Below are 10,239 nucleotides of genomic sequence, written 5' to 3'. Positions count from 1 at the left end.
CTTTCCCTTGAATATCTATGTATAATGTTCTGAATGTGAAATTATTCCATCAGCCTTGTATATTGATAATGGTCAGCACTGAATGATTAATGTGGAGGAAATAGCATTTTTCAAAGCCTTAGGATTTGAGCATTTCAAATACTGCAGACCTAAAGCTTTCAACTCCACTGCACAATATTAGTATAACATAGCTTAAATAAAACCTTTAAAACTAAGAAAGGAGGTAATTAGTTCAGATTTATGGATGCTGTTTGAATAGGCAGGAGAACAAGATTTTCAGCTCCTTAGTCTTATATTTTTGTCAAAGCAAAAAGGGCAACTAAAATGATAAGGGGTTCTGAAGGACTGCCCTATGATAAAAAATTAAAGGAATTCAGTATGTGTAGTCTTAAAGGAGCATCCTTAAAACACACACACACACACACACACACACACACACACACACACACTCACACGATTGTGGTTTACAAGTACATAAAGTGACTCCATAAAGATTTTTAAAAAACAGAGCAGGGAAAGAATTATTTGCACTAATAATGAATGATAAGGCAAAACATAACAAATGTACCCGGAAGTTAGTAAGTTTAGTTTTAATAGGCATGGGGGTCGGGGGAAATCCACAACAGTAAGATTGACCAGGCAGCTGAGTTTATACTAAAGAGACCCAACAAAACTGACCACTCTGGAAATTCTCTTTTGAGACCCCAAGGAGCCTTTCCATGTCTGAGCCCGAGAAATATGAGAGTGGAAAGGCAAGTGTTTTGTCTACACACCTAATATTTCAGTGATTCTGAGAGAAGAGCCAAGATTTTTTTTCTAAACCTAAAAGCAAAGGCAGAAGTAATGGATTTTGAAAGGTGTGCACGTGGTCTGTTGAAAGCTTTCTTAGTTTGCCCTGCGTCAGTAGCTTTGAGGACACACCATTAAGCTGGGGGGTGTTGGAGGGAAGAGAGAAGGGATGGGTGTCTGTACATGAAGTCATACCTGTAAAGATTTGTAATGATTTGCCCAAGGAGTTGTTAAAGGTGCTAGAACCTGAACTGTAAGAGAGGGGAGGTCTTGGATGTTCATGACAGTGAGAGCTGACTCTGGCAAGCACATCCTTCCACTCTCTCCATTGAATGCTGCTGTATGCCAGGCCATGGCCAAAATGCTTTCAGATACCTCGTCCAGTTTATTCCTTGCAACAATGCCATTACCACCCCATTTTACAGACCAGGAACCTTATGCTTGGAGAGTTTAGGAAACCTGCCCAAAGTTGCTTCACGCTTGATCTCTGTGTACACACACACACACACACACACACACACTCGCATCCCCACATATGGGTCTACACACATGATGAGCTGTTTCTTTTAGACCACAACTATGTATTTTTATCGGTGTCCTTTGTAGCCTTCTGAAAAATTAACTCTGATCTCATCTTTCACTTTTATCCCCCGGTCTCAAGGTCTCCATCAGAAAATAGCCCTGAAATTCTTTACCCTGCAAAATCTCAAATATTTAGGAGTCATATCTGAGGTTATTTCTGGCCATCTACAAAGTTTGAGGAGCAGGTCAGGGTCCCTTTGGCCAATAAGAGCGATGGAGTGTCAGACTGCTGATGGACACGTGTGTAGGATGCAGGGAGCTGATGGGAGGAGGCACAGGGGTTGGCACCACCTGGTGGGCTCTGGGAAGACTTCTTTCCTGGTTAGAGATGATATTTGATTTGACCCTTGGAGGTCGTGTAGATTTTCACCAGGTGCTTGGGAGGGTGGGAGGAAGGGCTTAGGGTGGGGAGTGGGGCAGGCAGAAGGATGAGCCTGAGGAAGGCATGGATGAAGTTATGACACAGACCCGCAGTACAGCTGGAGCATAGGCTGGGGATCAGGTTGGGGAGTGGCAGCTCGTAAATGACACGATGCCGGCAGACGTGAAACGCAGGTCAGAGGCAGCTTACACAGCCTAAAGAAATCTGAACTTCACCATGAGGGCAATGGGCTCTATCAGAGCCTTGAAATCTGGGAAATAACATAACGAATACATATTTTAGGAAAATAAATCTGTCGGAGGTGGATACGTGAATTAGAGGGGGCAGAGAAGGAGTAGGAAAGCTACAGCCTTGCCAGGCAAGGACTCATGAGCATTAAGGTGGAAACAATGGAGACAGAAACGGGGGGACTGAGGTGAGGGCGGGAGAGGGGTCTTCCCCCATTTCCGGCCCAGGTGCCATTAGTAGCAGTCAAGACCAGAGAGAATGGGTTTGGGGGTAGACATCAGGAATCAGCTTGGAATGGACAGAACAAAATTATAGGTGCTGGTGGAAAAAACAGGAGGACTGGGTGTTGTGTAAGCTGCTAAGTTTGTGATCATTTGCTACTTTGGCAGCAACAGAAAACTAGCACACCGAGCATGCCTTCCCCTCCTCTTATTATTTTAGGGAGACGCTGCCTGTGTGCTTACAGATCTCTGTTTCTGGGGTTCAGTGGCAGGAAGCCACACACCTAAGTCACTGTTCTCCAAAAGTCCTGTCAGTGATGAAGCTGGTAGTTTGGCCTCTGTCTGCTCGACTTTGCCTGTCTCACAGGTGCTTCTGGATCATTGGGGAGCAAGGGTGTCTTTTATTGGCCCTCTTCAAGCCAACTCTGTACCTGTGTCATTCTCTTCTGATTCACCCTCACAACACACAAACACATAACCACTAGCGTTTGGATACCTTACCAATGAGGCTCCCTCCTCTTCAAATACTAGACAGTACTGGATAAGCAAGGTGTATCCCAAGCCCCTGGGAATCTGGTTAAGTACAGATTCTGATTCAGCAGGTTTGGAGAGGGGCCTGAGGCGCTGCATTCCCAGCAAGCTCCCTTTGATGCCACTGCTGCTGGTTCAAGGACCCCACTCAGAGTTGGCAAGGCCAACTGCTCAGTACCCAGCAAACACTGTGCCTAGCACACACTGGACTGCAGTCTCTGAAAGGTTTCTGTGGCTTCCCTGGTGGCACAGTGGTTAAGAATCCACCTGCCAATGCAGGGGACACGGGTTTGAGCCCTGGTCCAGGAAGATCCCACATGCCGCAGAGCAACTAAACCCATGTGCCACAGCTACTGAGCCCCCGTGCCACAGCTACTGAGCCCCCGTGCCACAACTACTGAAGCCCACACACCTAGAGCCCGTGCTCTGTGACAAGAGAAGACATCGCAGTGAGAAGCCCGTGCACCACAAGGAAGAGTAGCCCCTGCTCGCTGCAACTAGAGAAAGGCTGTGCACAGCAACGAAGACCCAACTCAGCCAAAAATAAATAAATAAAATAAATTTATTTAAAATTTTTTTAAAATTAAAAAAAAGGTTTTTGTAAACAACATTGAAAATTACAAATTAACATGAAATCTATCTCTGATTGGACTTTTAAAGCTAATGGGATGGACTGAATATTTGCATCCTCCCCCAGCCAAACTCATACGTTGAAGCCCGTTTAGGGCTAATGTGATGGTATTAGGAGGTGAGGCCTTAAGGAGGTCATTGGGTTTAAATGAGGTCACGTGGGTGGGGTTCTCATGGGATTAGTGCCCTTGTAAGAAGAGACTGAAACCCCTTCTCTCTCTCTCTCTCTCTCTCTCTCTCTCATCATGTGAGCACACAGCAAGAAAGCAGCCAACTACAAGCCGGGAAGAGGGCTCTCACGAGACCCCAACCATGCTGGCATCCTGATCACAGACTTCCAGTTAACAGAACTATGAGAAATAAATTTCTGTTGCGTAAGCCACCCAGTCTATGGTATTTTGTTATAGCAGCCCTGAGTTGACCAAGACAACCATGATAATAGAAGCTCCCTTTTATCGGTGCGTCAGACCTCACACTAATGACTTTACATGCCTTATTCCATTTACCCCGCTAGCAGCAAACAGTCCATAATTATTCCCTTCACTTTACAGATGAAGAAACTGAGATTCAGTAATTGGCCCAATCTGAACCCATGCAATTTGCCCCTGGAGTGCCAGTCATAGCCAACAAGCTAAACCAACCTTGCAAGATTCATATCATTATGCTATTATCAAATTTCTTTACTAGTTCTTGACAAGTTGCCTTTAAACCATGTGGGCATTCTTTCTTATTTTGAGCAGTACTGTCCACTAGAAATGTAATATGAGCCATATATGTAATTTAAAATTTTCTAATAACCACATTAAAAAAATAAAGAAATAGGTTAAATTAATTTTAATAATGTATTTTATTTAACTTAGTATAGCCAAAACATTTTCATTCCAACATGTAATCAATATAAAAATTGTTAATAAGATATTTTACATTCTTTTTCTTTTTTAAGTAAGTTTTCAAACTCCTATGTGTATTTTACATTCACAGTGCATCTCGTTCGGTCTAGCCACGTTTCAGGTCTCCAAATGTCACCCGTGGCTAGTGGCTACTCTACTAGGCAGTGCAGTTCAAGGGCAACCACTCAAAACGCAATTCCCTCTGAAGAGCAGTTTTGCTGCTATTCTGCTTGTGCTCAAGTGAGCCTTGTTTTTAACCTGCTATTAGCAAAGGCCATTAAGTAGTTCATCTTCCTTGACTCATTTTCCCTCTGAGCTGTCCTGAAGTGAAGTTCAGGATTTTATTACAGCATCACTTGATTAGCTTGTAGTCATAAGGAAACACACACACGGTGAAAACAACTAAATTGCAAAGGCCTACTGACCACTGTCGTTGCCACTAAAGCATTTTCACAGCCACGGATAAGCTACAAGTCCACCTCACGCAGTGTTCATTTCCATTTAATGTTTACCAGCTGCCGATGCCACAGCCCATACAATATGCTTTGGTTTCTTTGACTCTGAAAGAATACTACCAAAGTATCTCTTGACCCTTTCTTTTCCACTTGTTTTTCTATGAAATTCATATAGGCAACACGGATTAGAACAAGAGGTTTTACTTTTACTAGCTCATGACTTCAAAACAATTGCAAAGTGATTCAGTGATATTCTCAAATAGCAACTCCTATAAACAAGTTTATTTTGAAATATAGCATATAGATTTTTCAAACAAAAAAGCCACTCAGTATGTCAATTTGCTAGCAATCTTCCAGTTTAAAAAATGAGTTCGAATCAAAGGTGAGGTAGCTCCTGGCCTCAGTTATGGAGTGGGTCCACCTGTCTTTCTTCCAGTCCTCAGAAGATAAAACCAAGAAGAAATATGGAGTCAGGTCTGTAACAGAAACCACAGGCCCTACCTCACTACATTTGTTCCTCCGGGGCTGCTGGAACCTTCAAAGGTCTGAGCATCTCTCTCTCTCTCTCTCTCTCTCTCTCTCTCTCTCTCTCTCTTTTTTTTTTGACTTATATTATTATTTTATTTTTAAATTAATTTTTATTAGAATATAGTTCCTTTACAGTGTTGTGTTAGTTTCTACTGTACGGCAAAGTGAATCAGCTATACGAATCCATATATCCCCTCTTTTTTGGATTTCCTTCCCATTTAGGTCACCACAGAGCACTGAGTAGAGCTCCCTGTGCTATACAGTAGGTTCTCATTAGTTATCTATTCTATACATAGTATCAATAGTGTATATATGTTGCAGAGATGTGGATGGACCTAGAGACTGTCATACACAATGAAGTAAGTCAGGAAGAGAAAAACAAATATCGTATATTAATGCATATATGTGGAATCCAGCAAAATAGTACAGATGATCTTATTTGCAAAGCAGAAATAGAGACATAGACGCAGAGAACAAATGTATGGACACCAAGGCGGGAGGTGGGGTGGGAGGAATTGGGAGATTGGGTCTGAGCATCTCTTAAGAGCAAGCATACCTGGTTTCCACCCCTTAGTGTTTTGGGTTGGGTACAGAGGTCAAGGGGCTGATGCGTGGACCCTAGAAGGGGTCTGGATCTTCCCCACATTGTCTTTGGCCCCATTTAAATGAGAGGCTGAGAAACCACTTGCTGTGCTTTCCCCTATGCAAGCACTATGGAAAGTACCCAAGTGTCAAAGAGTGTCTCAAAGTCTACTACACTTGAGGAACGGGGAGGTGAATTTACATATTTTTCTATGGCTTTGAGTTCCTTAATTGGGGAATGGTACAGCAGTCAAGTTTTCTGGTGGATGACAGAAATAGCATCTATTAAAAAAGTTACTTTTACAGTCTGCTTTACTTTAGACATTTTAATTAGTATATTTAAAACAATTTCTGCTGCTCTGAATTAGAAACAAAACACAAGTTTTCTAAGTTGAGGAAAAAGATAAATGAATGAATGTCTGAATGAATAAACAGGAGTCTTGGTCCACATTTCCCACGGGTCCTTCCACAGGGAGCTCTCCAACCCAAATCAAGCGCTTTTGTTTTATTCCTTGTGTTTATAGTTTATCTTTACTCTCTCACTGGGGCAATTATGACCTGGGATGGTCTAACTTTTTTCCTTCTGCAACAATTATGTTTAAAAATAATCAGGTGAGTCAGTTTAACTGGTTCTCGAACTGCTAGACATAGGGAGGAGGGTTGGGGGTTAATTGTGGGTCTGTTTGATTAGTCACTTACTTTGTACCGGTCTCAGTTTCCTCACCTACAAAATGGGAGCCTTGGGCAAGAAGGCTTTCCAGCTCTGTGAACTTTATATATAAACGTCACTTGGAACTGTGAGAAATTGACCTGGTCTGGTGCTGACTGAAGTCAGCACATGGCTGGGGTGAACTTGGATTTTGAGTGAGGAGGGGAAAGGAAAGAAAAAGGGGAACATAGAATCAACTCAAGATAGTATATTCTAAGGGTGTTACCAATTTACATAGGGTTCCTTTAACTGCACAGATGTAATTTCTATTCATTCAAGCAGGCCTGAGGATCTGTGATTTAAACAACCACACAAATAATTTTGAGATTCTACATCTTCTAGAAAATAACAGAAATACATTGCTGTTCTGTACTTATAATTTACATAGGATTGAGGTTAGAGAGAAACACATATTTACTCATAAATATTACTTATAATTTATGACTACAGTTATTTTAAAATATTAAAATTATCCTTTTCACTACTGTTTTCTCCATGTCAACCCAACTAGCGAGGTTTCACTATATACTGTATTATATAATAACTAAAACATAATATGCATATACAACATAGTTTAATTCCTTTAGAATAAAAAGCTAAAGGCTCTTTGCCATGATTATTACAGCTGTTAGTACATCAAACTGGAGCTTTTCCCCCCCTCACTGAAATAAAAAATTTTCTATCTATGATCCCATATAGACAGTAGAGAAATTTCCCCCAAGATCGCAGAACTTTCTAGAAAGAGAATGTAAAGGCTTGAGATAAATCTTGGGTGCTGACTCCCCAGTCTGTCCTAGACATGGGAAGTCTACCTAAGACTCAAGTATAAGAAGTATAATTATCTGTGAAGGAATTGCTGAGATATCTATATTGATCAATTAAATAATAAATTGCCAACTGTTGGTCTTAGAGGGTTTTTACAGGCATTCAGACAAGATGAATCCTTTTGTATTAATCCTTTTGTATTAATCCTTCTATCTTCAGGTTTGGAAAACAGAATTTTACATGGAATAATGGGCTAAGACTATCATTATCCTGCTTTCTGTGAGGTCATGGAATTATACTCCACAAAAGCTTTAAAATTTCATGTCGTAGTATGAAATTAAAAAGAGCTTAAAAAAATCAGCAGCAATGGAAGCAATCATTCTATGTAATTGAAGAATTACATTTTCTAAGTTTCATAAAAATCCTAAGATCTGCATTGTAATTACAAATTTTCAGATTACAGTAATAATATTAGAAAATTAAATATTATATATCTGATGTTCCAGTAACAATCACATTTTTATGGATAAGGCTCCAGAGACTGAAGTGGAATATTAACAATTTTGTTAACAACTAACAAGTATATATTGTACGACACAGGAAATATAGTCAATATTTTATAATAACTATTGGGTTGGCCAAAAAGTGCATTCAGATTTTTCCCGAACTGGTTCTCGAACTGCTAGACATAGGGAGGAGGGTTGGGGGTCTGTCTGATTAGTCACTTACTTTGTGCGGGTCTCAGTTTCCTCACCTACATCTTAGGGAAAAACCCGAGCGCACTTTTTGGCCAACCCAATATAAATGAAATATAACTTTAACAATTGTGAATAACTGTATTGTATACCTGTGACTTACATAATATTGTACAGCAACTATATGTCAATAAAAATGTCTGTTTTAATTAGAAAAATTTTTGTGGAGATTTCTTATGAAACATTATTGCCTATTTCTCAATCAAGCAATGGTCAAGTCAGATTTAAACTTTCGGATAGGATTGTCTTGGACTTGCTTAGAAAAACGCTATAATTTAAACCTACTCAAAAAATGAAACAAATTTTGCTACCTTTTTTGAATGAATAATGGTGCTAATTCTAGAGAGTTCACCTCTTCTTAAAAGGTAGAAGGGAAGAGTGAAATAATTTTTAACAAAATTAAAAGCAGCTGAAAAATAGATATTATCTGTTAGCTAATTGCCAATTTATACTTATATGTACAATGAAAGCAATATACAGAGATGATCCAAAACTTATTAAAAATGATTAAACACACACGCTCAAAGATTTTTGTCATATATTTTTGCAAAGCTGGTAGTTTTTTTAATAGCAAGAGCAAAGTAACAGATGACTGGCCAAATATGATGACAAATAAGCCCTCAAATGAACTCCAGTTCTTTTCTAGTTGAACTACTGATCTGGAAGTTCACTGATGTTTAGCAACTACAAGGGACTCCCATAATTCTTGTTTCTCTTGTCACCTTAAAAAATTCCATTGCCCATGAAGATACCCATCCCAGGAGAATTTCACAAGCATTATTGGGAAATACAGTACTCTAGGGTAAGTTTTGAAAAGGGGCATGAAGTAAGTATTTATATAAATGTGGATTTGAATAATTTTTAAAAAGCATTCGATTACAAGAAGTTCTGTAATTGTCACGTTCTCCATTTAAGGGGGCATCTCACTTTTTCTTTGGAGAAAAATATCCCAGATCAAGCCTATTCACTTCTGAATTAGGAAATATTTATTTAGCTAAGAACTCTCTTTTGCCAAAGACACCAGATAGTGAAATGGACTTCTAAGGATGAAAGAAGAAAACTTTACCCAGTGTGCCATTGGGGGATCCCCTCTGTGTCTGTAAACAGCACGCTGAGTTGTCAAACTGAGCCGACTCCAGGTTTAGCAGAATGAGGGAGAGTGTCCAGAAATTTCCTTGTGACCTCAGCCTAAGAGACCTGGGCAGACAGGCCCCTTCTCTTGATCCACACACTGCTCTGGAGATCATTATTTAACACCGGCACACTGAACAATGACATGAATGAAGTCAGGTGCAAGATGGAGATTTCCTTCCTCCTCACTAACCAAGCTCACAGGAGAATTCATTTCTTTTCTTTTTGCCTCAGGCATCTATAGGCTAGCAATTTTCATTCTGTTACTGAAATGATTTTCCATCCATCCTTCCCAATTAGAGTGGAAATGGATTAAGACTTCAGGTTAACCCCTTGCTTACCAGGAATGAGAAGGAAACTTACATGGAAGCTTTATTTTCACTTTTGTATATGATTTATTTTTCTGATTATGATAAATGACAGTTTGATTTATCATACTCTCTCCCAAAGACACTCCTTTAGTGAAAATGTGATAATGCCTTAAGGTAAAGCACGAAAAAAAAAAAAACCCAGAACAAAAAACAAAAACAAAAGAAAAAGACCCCAAAACAAAAAACAAAACTTCTTTTATGAGAATGTTACGGCTACTGCTATTTGTCAACTTTATAAGTGTTCTAGAATTCTTATAAGTAAAATTAGATACAAATTCAGATATACCCTAAGAAGCTATGGCATTAAATGCACATGGTTTCCCCATATTATAGAGAATGGATACAGTAGAAGTGGAACTTTTTTCTTTCTTTTTGGTTTTTCCTAAGCTTGAAATATCTGGAGCTAAAAAAGAAAAGTGTGGATAATTATCCAGAAAATGCTGGATCACCTGAAACTTATCAAGTAGCTCTCCCCTCCTTGAATCTAAGAATAAAAACTTCTATAGAAAAATATCTCCCCTTTATTGATCTTTAAGATTGTGGTATGTTGCAATCCAAAGTACACGACCTCAAATAACTCCTTGGTAGCAACCTGTGAAACAAGAATCTTCTCTCTTCTGAAGGTCTGTTTGTTTCACTTTGAACAGAAGGGAAAGGAGCATTTCTGACTTGTGTTATAAATCGGCATTC

At 39.6% G+C, this 10,239-nt stretch overlaps 1 protein-coding gene across 3 annotated transcripts in view; it reads right to left on the bottom strand.

Annotated features, from left to right (window-relative positions):
* RUNX1 (RUNX family transcription factor 1) overlaps positions 1–10,239 on the bottom strand; it is a 244,664-nt gene that overhangs the window by 95,928 nt on the left and 138,497 nt on the right. The window lies entirely within an intron of this gene.

The sequence above is a fragment of the Lipotes vexillifer genome, unplaced genomic scaffold, assembly GCF_000442215.2.
Source record: "Lipotes vexillifer unplaced genomic scaffold, Lipotes_vexillifer_v1.1 scaffold1549, whole genome shotgun sequence".
Lineage (NCBI taxonomy): Eukaryota > Metazoa > Chordata > Mammalia > Artiodactyla > Lipotidae > Lipotes > Lipotes vexillifer.
Note: the sequence above shows the minus strand (reverse complement) of the source record. Positions and strands in the feature narration are given on the sequence as shown.